At 37.7% G+C, this 10,614-nt stretch overlaps 1 long non-coding RNA gene across 1 annotated transcript; it reads left to right on the top strand.

Annotated features, from left to right (window-relative positions):
• Positions 1–5,360: 5,360 nt before the first annotated feature.
• On the top strand, positions 5,361–9,804 carry LOC121396115. Its single transcript, XR_005962834.1, has 2 exons — positions 5,361–5,421; positions 9,663–9,804. It is a non-coding gene; the product is annotated as an uncharacterized LOC121396115 (long non-coding RNA).
• The last annotated feature ends 810 nt before the right edge of the window (positions 9,805–10,614 follow it).

Genomic DNA, 10,614 nt, shown 5'->3' with positions numbered 1-10,614 from the left:
TAATCATAATAGAAAATTGCCATTTTAAAAAATAAGGGCCGCCCCTGAGATCGTACGATTCACTGTGCACACATACAAACCACATGTAACGTCACATTAACCAATTAACAGATCAGAGTTCTGGCCTTTTTGCTTCCTCACTTCTTCCTGTTACAGTTAGAGTGTAGTATTTCTGGTCAGGTGATCTCTGAGGCAGCACAGATAGAGTCACGAAATAGTGGTCAAGGCAAGAGATGTAAAGGGGCAATATTTATGTAAATACTATATTCCAGTTTGGTAAGATTCTTTAATATGTCATTCAATTTGTTGCTTAAGTATTCATTTTGGGGGGTATAGTTTTCCTTTAATCTCCATTTTATTCTTAACTTTCTCCTGTAATTGCAACCCCACTTCCTAAGGGTAGGGACACACTGGGCGATTTGGGGAGTTTTAGGTCGCCTGGCGACTAATCGCCCCGCGACTTTTCTCCCCGAATGCTCCCCTCGCTCTGCGCCTGCTAAAATGAAAAATCGCCTGCGCTAATCAACACGCGGCGATTCATTTTCCGAAGTCGCGCCGAAGTTTCCTCGTGAGGCAACTTCGGGCGATTTCGGAAACGAATCGCAGCGTGTGATTAGCGCAGGCGATTTTCATTTTAGCCAGGCGCAGAGCGAGGGGAGGCATTCGGGGAGAAAAGTCGCGGCGATTAGTCGCCCAGGCGACTAAAATCCCCAAATCGCCCAGTGTGTCCTACCCTAACTGTGAGTTCCAGGCCTCGCCTCCATGTACTGTAAACCTCGCCCACATGATGCTTAAAGCCTCATCTCCATTTGCTTAAAGCCTCACCTCCATTTGCTTTAAACCTCGCCCCCATTTTGCTTTAAAGGAACAGTTCAGTGTAGAAAATAAAAACTGGGTAAATAAAAGGCTGTGCAGAATAAAAATGTTTCTAATATAGTTAGTTAGTCAAAAATGTATAATGTATGAAGGCTGGAGTGACTGGTTGTGTAACATAATGGCCAGAACACTACTTCCTGCTTTTCAGCTCTAGAACTCTGATTTATTCGTGGATTGAAGAGGGGGCCACATGGACATATCTATTCAGTGAATTTGCAATTGATCCTCAGCATTCAGCTCAGATTCAAAAGCAACAGATATGACCAGTGGGTCTGCACCCCCTCAGGGCTCCCGCAGCCCGCGCGCCACTGAAAATGCGGGTGGTATGGAGGGGGCGTGGACCGGCTGCGCCGTCACAAACCAGGGCCGCTACTGGATATGACCCATGTGGCCCCCCTCAAGTCTCTGATTGGTTACTGCCTGGTAACCAGGGTAACCAGTCAATGTAAATCAAGAGAGCTGAAAAGCAGGAAGTAGTGTTCTGGCTATTATGTTTACACATCCATCCCTCCAGCCAATTATACTTACATTTATGCCTTATTAACTATTAGAAACATTCTTTTATTTTGCACAGCCTATCCATTTACCCAAATATTTTTTTTTACACTGAACAATTCCTTTAAGCCTCGCCTTAATTTGCTTTAATCCTCCCTCCATTTGCTTTAAGCCACGCCTACTTCCTGTCACACTGCTCACCGCCGGGCCTTCTAATTGAAGAGCAAGTGGTAGACTCTTCCAGTTGCTGCTGGGTGCTGTAGAGTTTTCTTACATTTAGTATGTCCAGTGGCCTAACTAGAAGTTATTGGGCCCCAAAGCAAACTAATTTTAGGACCCCCCAAAATACACAGAGGTTTGACCTGTTTTAACCAATATAATGTTTGAAATTGCTCTTTATTGGGCCTCATGGGGCCCCTGAGTATGTCATTACAAAAGTATGAAGATCCAAATTATGGAAAGATCCGTTACCTGGAAAATCCCAGGTTTTGAGCATTTTGGATAACGGGTCCCAATGCCTGTATTTATTTTTTGATCTTATTTCAGGAACTCTCATTCATTTTTTTGTCCTCTTATTCAAAGCAATGAATGGTTGCTAGGGTAGTTTAGACCCTTAGCAATCACTGGAGAGGCTGTAACTGAAACACAGCAAACAACAAAACATGAAAAACCAATTGCAGATTGTTTTAAAATATAACTCTCTACATTCATACTAAAAGTGAACAACCCTTTAAAGGGGGATCGTCACCACAAAAAATTATTAAAAATCCTATTTTATTCACATTAGTCAAGCAAAATGAACTAAATTACACTAATAAATTATTTGAATCTTGTTTCCTTCAGTCTGGGATTTCAAAATTATACCAAGCAGGCAGCAGCCATTTTGTGCACACTGTTATTAAGACAAGCCTTCCATCATCTCAGAATCGTGTTTGTGCACCAGAATGGGGGACCCGATGTCCATTCCCATGCCCTGGCTACACAATTAAATGGTAAAAGAGAATGGGGAATGTGTGGAGAGCAGTGACATCTAGGAAGTGCTGAATGGAAAGTGAAAGTAATTGTCTGCCCCGTCTCTATGCCCATGGCATAGAGGAGGGGCAGACAATATTTGATTGACAGCTGAGATTTTTAAATTAGTTTACAACAGCTATGAATGCTTTCATAAAAACCAGAAATTGGATTTCATGTTTAATTTGAAAAGGACTTTTATAATACAGATTTTTGTGTCTGGGTGACAGGTCCACTTTAACAGTTCAGAATCTGCTCATAGATCACTGAGCTGCCAGACTCAAACAACAGAGACAGGAACATTCAACTTCTTGATTATAGAAAAACTGTAAAAAGTAAAAGATGGAAAGTAATTGTATTTATTACTGGTGAATAATTGGAAAACAACTAAACTAGGGATGCACCGAATCCAGGATTCGGTTCGGGATTTGGCCTTTTTCAGCAGGATTCGGATTTGGCCGAATCCTTCTGCTGCCTGCATATGCAAATTAGGGGCGTGGAGGGAAATCGCATGACTTTTAGTCACAAAAACTAGGAAGTTAAAATGTTCCCCCCCTTCCCACCCCTAATTTGCATATGCAGATTCGGATTCCTTCGGTATTTGGCCGAATCTTTCGTGAAGGATTAGGGGGTTCGGCTGAAACCAAAATAGTGGATTTGGTGCATCTCTAAACTAACTAAAAAAAAGTGTTAGGCAGGTGACCAAGCCCTTTAAGATAATGTTTATGAATCTGAGTGTTACATTGGCAGATTTATTCAAATGCGAGAAAAGAACTTGCCACAGAAAAACTTCACTTTCTATTCATTCCTATGGGATTTTGAAAAAGCACATTTATCAAATGATGAACTCCAGTGATAAATATGATTCTAAAACTCCCATAGGAATGAATAGAAAGTGAGTGAGTTTTTCTGTGTTGAGTTCTATTCCCACTTTTGATAAATCTGCCCCTAATGGTGATGAGCCCGTTTACTAACAATTGAGTTGAGTTTTTTCCCCCGCAAATTTCGGAAAATGTATGGTTTTCCTATATTATAAGCTCTAAGAAACTAAAACCTCAAATGCCAGACTTCTCCAAGTAAAAGTTGTTGAGGTGCTATAGAAGTCCATGAGAGCTGTGCTGATCTTATTGACCAATGTAAATCATTTTGGACTTGTGTTTCAAGGTATTCATAATTTTTAGCGAATCGGTTCAGCATTTTTTTGTGTCCATACTTTTTATATATGGATCTTTTAATAAATTCAATAACATTTAGGGGCCGATTCACTTAGCTCGAGTAAAGGATTCGAATGAAAAATACTTCGAATTTCGAAGTATTTTTTGGGTACTTCGACCATCGAATGGGCTACTTCGACCTTCGACTACGACCTTCGACTTCGATTCGAACGATTCGAACTAAAAATCGTTCGACTATTCGACCATTCGATAGTCGAAGTACTTGCCCTTTAAAAAAAAACTGCGACCCCCTACTTCGGCAGCTAAAAGCTACCGAAGTCAATGTTAGCCTTATGGGGAAGGTCCCATAGCTTGCTAACCTTTTTTGATCGAGAGGATTTTCGGTCGATCGTTGGATTAAAATCTTCGAATCGTTCGATTCGAAGGATTTAATCGTTCGATGCGAGACGAAAATCCTTCGATCGTTCGATCGCAGGATTAGCGCTAAATCCTTCGACTTCGAATATTCGAAGTCGAAGGATTTCAATTCGAGGGTCGAATTTCGAAGTATTTTTAACTTCGAAATTCGACCCTTAGTGGAATCTGCCCCTTGGTGTTTAAGAGCTTGTGAGTTTAGGCCTTGGTTTCAAAAGCCACTAATATCCAACCTTTAATAAATAAGCCTCCATGGGGTGAAGGGAGATTTGTCACCCCTGATAAAAATCCATGGCTGTGGGCTACAAACCTCCCAAAAATGCTTTTCCATTGGCAATAACTGAAATTGACAGTGGTGAAACCTACACATTGCAAAGTCACCCTACAGTTTGTCCAGATGCAATTTCAGAAGAACGAAGAGATGGGTCCCATAACACCCCAGTCCAACATTAGTTAGATTGTTGCAATTGATGGATAGCCACTTTATATTTTAATAGGATTGTTAGAGGTGCAATGGTAATGTTTCTCTGGTTGAATGGGTGTGAGAACTGGCAATTAGCGACTTTTGTGCTGATGAGTTCTAGTTATTTATATACAGTCTATTCTGATACATTGATTTATTCACCATTGTTTATTCACTTAAGGGGGTAGTGGTTAGAGAAATGATGCTGTCATGCAGGCCCGGACTGGCAATCTGTGGGTTCTGGCAAATGCCAGAGGGGCTGCTATAAGTTGCCATATAAAGTCAGTATTTAGTGGGCTGGTGAGGGCTGATTGGGAATTGTTTGTATTATTTGTATTTAGTGATATAAATCTTTTTGCAGCGGTGGAAATACATGAAAACTCAGGCAGATTTAGAAAGCTCAGATTCTCCCTAAAAAAACAATGGTATAGTTTTCCTAGGTAAACTAAAGGTTTCCCCTCAGAAAATGCCGCTTAAAGTGAGAGAGGCACAAAATGTTTCAAAAACGTTTCGCATTTCATGCAACTGAAATGCGAATGTTGCTGGCAACTTAAAGGGTTAATGAATGTTAGCTTTAATTGTAAGGTTCATTATGATGTTTGATTAATTATGCCTTTTTTATTAACTAAGAAATGTTTCCTATTATAGGGGGAAAATGAGGTTTAGTTTTATTTTTAACACTGGAGAATAACCTGTAAAAAAAAGCAGCTATTTTAAGGGTAATTACTAAGTTGTCACTAGTGTTAAGAAAAGTACATTTAGGGTGGCAATTTTAGTGTGTAACCAACAGAGGGAGGCAAAAGAGAAAGGGTGCAATTTTATTGTGTGGCCACCAGAGGGAGCAAAAGAGACAGGGAAAACCGCCCCAGAAATCCTTCAGAGGGGTGCGGCCAAGGGCTATAAAGGAGGGTGGGGACCGAGGCTGTGTTTAGAATAGGAAAGAAGCCGACAGAAGTGCGCCACCTAGAAGACACCACCTGCAAACAAGTAAGTAGAGAGGGTGCGGCTTAGTCAGTGTCGGTCAGTTGTGTGAGTTTAGATTAGTCAGAATGGGAACAATCACATTGTAAATCACATGAATGTTCTGCTCAGATGGTTGTGTTCTTTATATCGACTCAATACATTCAGCAGGAGTTCTATTGGTATCTTCTTTAGTGGTGGCACCAATTACAAATTCTATAGAAAAAATCTACATTAACTCCGTCACTTGGGCTGTTTGTGAAGATGTTTTGGAAGTTTAGAAATTAGGATAGTTTCCTTTTTTGACTTTTTTTTTTTAAACAATAACAGAACGCAGCACAAGACCTTAAATCCCAAATTTCAGATGAATCAGCCATTCGATGTCATTGTTGTTAACCCAGAAGGTTGTTCTTAAACCTGGTTCCTGTAGAATATTTTAACTCCCTTCTGTATTATCATAACAGCAGAAATATGCAGAACATTTATAGGGCATCTTGGTTTTTTATTTGCTTGTGGTGCCCTGCGGGTATTGGGAATTATCTGCCTTCATTTTACACGTGGGAATTAAATAGTGTATTCACTTGAGCTGTTTGTGAAAATATTTTTAGAACATTTTAAAGTTTAGAAATTACAGACATACTGTCTCTCTCTTTTTTTTTATAAAATGTTTTTTTTGTTTTTATTCAAACAATCACATACATAAGAACAACTGCGATGTTATACATGAGTACAGCATAATCAAAACATAACATGGGTATGGGGGGAAACTACTGTTTCCCTATTGCTCATTTCATGTTTTGTAGGTCGTCTAATCCAGATCTTTCTTGTTAACCATGGTCCCCATACTTTATATTTTGCTGTTTCCCCTTTTCTCATACGTAAGTTTGTATAGAGGAAGTACCGTGTTTATTATAGTGGGTTTTTCCTCCCCATCCAATGCATAAGGATCGTTTTCCTACCATAGTAATGAAGGGTTTTTACTAAGATACGTGTAGCTTTGCTTGTATTTGGGAGGTCTTCTATAACATCTAGTAGCACCTGCTTGGGTTCCGTTGTCAGAGGCAGCCCCAGATCATTGACCATGTATATTGCTATTTTGCCCCAATATTTTTGATGCATGGGTACTACCACCACACGTGAAACCAGTGGGCAGGGGCTTGGTTACATCTATGACATCTGTCATTTGTTCTTTGTCCTATTTGGTGAAGTTTTTTGGGCATTATGTATACCCTGTGCAGGAACTTGCACTGAATAAGTTTGTCCCTGAGGGAAGGTGGGTATATGGGTCCTCAGTGGCATCTTCCCATTTCTCTGTCGTTAAATCGGGTATATTTACTTGTCACTTTAGGTAAGTAAGTGTTGGAAGTTTAGAGTCTTGGGTGCTCATAAGTGCTTTATAGACTCTGGACTCTGTTTTTTTTTTTCTTTTTTAAAAAAGAAGGCTGCACAAGACATTAAATCCCAAATCCCACGCTGCGTCTTCATCCGACAGTCGGATATATGTAGTTTTTACCTGCGATTTCTCATTCACTTCCTTTATCTTATGGACATCCTACACGTCGCATGCGTGTCATCGCATGCCAACAGATTTCTCCTTGGCGCACCGTGGAGTTCAGCCTTTAGTCTACTAGAAAATCATGTAAACATTAAATGAACCCAATAGACTGGTTCTGTTTCCATTAAAGGGGTTGTTCATCTTTGAGTTAAACTTTTATTATTAAGTAGAGTGATATTCTGAGACAATTTGCAATTGGTTTTCATTTTTTATTATTTGTGGTTTTTGAGTGATTTGGCTTTTTATTCAGTTTGCAGTGTCAGCAATCTGGTTGCTAGGGTCCAAATTACCCTAGCAACCATGCATTGATTTGAATGAGAATATGGAATATTAAAGGGAGGGTCAGAACAGAAAGAGAGTAATAAAATGTAGCAATAACAATAAATGTGTAGCTTTAGAGAGGATTGTTTTTAGATGGGATCAGTGACCCCCTTTTGAAAGCTAGAAAGAGTTGGGAGAGGAAGGCAAATAATTCATAAGCTATAAAAGAAACAATAATGAGACAATTGAAAAGTATCTTAGAATTGGCCTTCTAGAACATACTAAAAGTTAACCTGAAGTGAACCACCCTTTAATGACTAATTATATCTTAATTGGGATCAAGTACATGGTGCTGCTTTAATTAACAGAGAAAAATGAAATTATTTTAAAAATTTGGAATTATTTCATTATAATGGAATCAATGGGAGACTGCCATTCCTGTAATTCTGAGCTTTCTGGATATTGGTTTCCGGATAAACTAATCCAATACCTGTACTACAAATGCAGAAAAACCAGTATAAAGCACAACGGGAAAGTGACAAACTGGAATCTAAAAATGTAGTTATGTACATATCCAAAAATACATAAATGCACAATAAAGTATCACAATTATTTATTTTAAAATATTCCATACATTTTTACAAAAAAGAGGAAACCATATAAAATTGCAGGAGAGAACCAGAAGCCAATAGTAACAAATACTTCCCACTCTTTATTCATTCCACTAGAGAATGTCTTATTGTTTTCAAATGCTAAATCCATTATGCCTCCTTCATAGATAATCTTTTTTTATCAGAAGACCCGAATTTAAAAAAGCATGCAGTTATCTTTGATTCTAACTAGTAATGGTCCAATATTTTGGGGGGGGAATATCTCAATTAGGAGAATTATCCCAAGACCTACATGTAATTAGGCTGTGTTTCTGAGGTTTTAATTGATTAGACAGTTTAACATATCCTATAAGGGGATATAACCAGATACTATAGGGGGAAGCATAAGCGCATTAGCAAAAACTACCTTCACTTGCCAGAGACATACATTTAGACATGGCCCGATGACCTGACAAATATTTTGCTGATACTTAATATTTTAAAAGTTACCTTTACAGCTCTGCTATATTTGGACTCAATCCAGGATACAAATATTTTTGTAGCCCCAGGGAAAATAGAAATCCTCTTAATCACAGCTCCATACCTCCGAACAGTTGCCAAGTTATGTGAATTTTTTTTTTTTTTAGTAACTAAAGTCATTATTAGCCTAATACTTTGAGCTATAGTAGCCTTATATAGGTTAATACATTTCAGTTAAGGTGTACTGGTAGAACTGTTTGGCCAATCAATCTTAACTAAAGTTATAAATCTAAAATAGTAACCAGACCTATATATTAATACAGGTATGGGATCAGTTATCCAGAAACCCTTCATCCAGAAAGCTCTGAATTACAGAAAGGCCATCTCCCATAGACTCCATTTTATCCAATAATATGTTTTTAAAAATTCCCTTATTCTCTGTAATAATACTTTGTACTTGATCCAAACCAAGATATAATTAATTCTTATGGGAAGCAGGATCAGACTGTTGGTTGTTTAATGTTTTCATGATTTTCTAGTAGACTTAAGTATGAAGATCCAAATTACGGAGAGATTTATTATTCGGAAAACCCCAGGTCCCCAGCATTCTGGATAATATAACATAATACTATTATCTTGGGAAGTACCTTACTGGGCTGTTTTTCATTGTTTTTATATATAAAAATAGTCACAATGGCAGAACCATCAAAAGTATAACGCAGTTCACTGTATTCTGGGTCATTTTTAAATCCGTTCCAAAACCTTTTAGTTCTAGCCTTATTTATTAATTCCGAATTTTTCCTGATTATTTTAATGAGAAAAGTCAGACCAAACTAGAATCCAAGATTGGCCCTTATTTATTAAAAAAAAAAATCAAAATTTAATCAGATCCGGGGGGCAAACACAAAGAAAAAACTAATGAAAATCTAATAGTACGATTTCTGATTTTTGGCTGAAAACCCGAAATAGTTGGGTTTTCAGGCTAATTCCAACACAGATCACAGAAACTTGCAAATAGGATAGGACCTCTCCCATTGACATATATTCAAGGTCGGAAGGCTTGAGAATGCCGGATTTACAGATTCTGACTTTTTCTATTCACATCTCAAAAAATTAGTTTTTTTTTCTTCTAAAAATTTGGATTTTATAGTTACATTTTTTTGGAGTATTTGGCATTTGGACCTTATAACAAATAACCTTCGCAATGTCCTGCTGAATAACTGCTTGTTAATCTTGAATCAAAATAAAGGACAATTTAGTAATCATTTGAGAACATATTTTTGCATGTTTATGACCGGGTACAAAAATACATTTATTATTGGCTTAATATTTTTTTTTTAAGCAACTTCATTCTAATTTGGTTCTGCCTTTTTCTATCTTAGATACAATGGGCCAAATCTACTGCTAAAATATATAAAAGATTTCACCTAGTCCATATACTGTAGCTGTGGATGAATGGAGCTCTCCATATTATGCTTTACGAGATCGCCAAGGTAATGCTATCGTGGTCGCTGCCTGTGATATTGATGAAGATGGAAGGTAAGAAATCTCTTTTCTAAACACAAGCAATGCCTTTTCAGGTAATCCTGCTTTACCTACAGATAGTATTTTGTTTATACAGTATGTCCTTTTTAGGGGACAATAATAAATAACATTTTGTAGCATAGAGTATTTATAGTTATTATATATCTTACTGTATAAGGAAAAAGTATAGGACTACTTAATTGAATCTCTGTATACAATATAGATATTAAAAAACAAGGTGTACACCATTTTGTTTTTACATTTTTGCTGAACTGTGGACTGTGATCTTTCTCAAGGGTAAACAAACCAGTTTGTTACATATTGGAGTATGAGACAAACTTTGGAGCACACAATTAACTATTTTGTTTTTTAATGAAAGTAAAGCATTTAGTAAAGTTAAGGTTCATGTAGCAGCAGGGAGCTAATCGCTGGTGAGGAATTTTACGGTGGCACACGTGGACAACACACATGTATTATTATGTGTGATTAGGTGTGATTTTATGGATTTCTTTAACTGGGACAACTTATCTATTTGTGCTTAAGACAAGGAATTTAGATTTATTCTCTCTATGTATATCTCGTTTTAGCTCTCGGGCTATGAGAAAAACGAAGGACATATCCTTACTATCGGGTAATGTTCATGGCCCTGTTCGATGCCAGTACCGTAATGGATAGCATTCCATAACCATGTACTGCTAGGCAAGGCTTCTGTGACAGTTTGTAAAGGGATTATAACATAGTAGGAGGTCTATAAGGCTAAAACTTTACTGAGCCAGTACCAACTACATTTGAGTAAATTTTTATTTTTTG

Source organism: Xenopus laevis, chromosome 7S (genome assembly GCF_017654675.1).
Source record: "Xenopus laevis strain J_2021 chromosome 7S, Xenopus_laevis_v10.1, whole genome shotgun sequence".
Lineage (NCBI taxonomy): Eukaryota > Metazoa > Chordata > Amphibia > Anura > Pipidae > Xenopus > Xenopus laevis.
The sequence above is the reverse complement of the archived record's forward strand: the minus strand, read 5'-3'. Positions and strand labels throughout refer to the sequence as shown.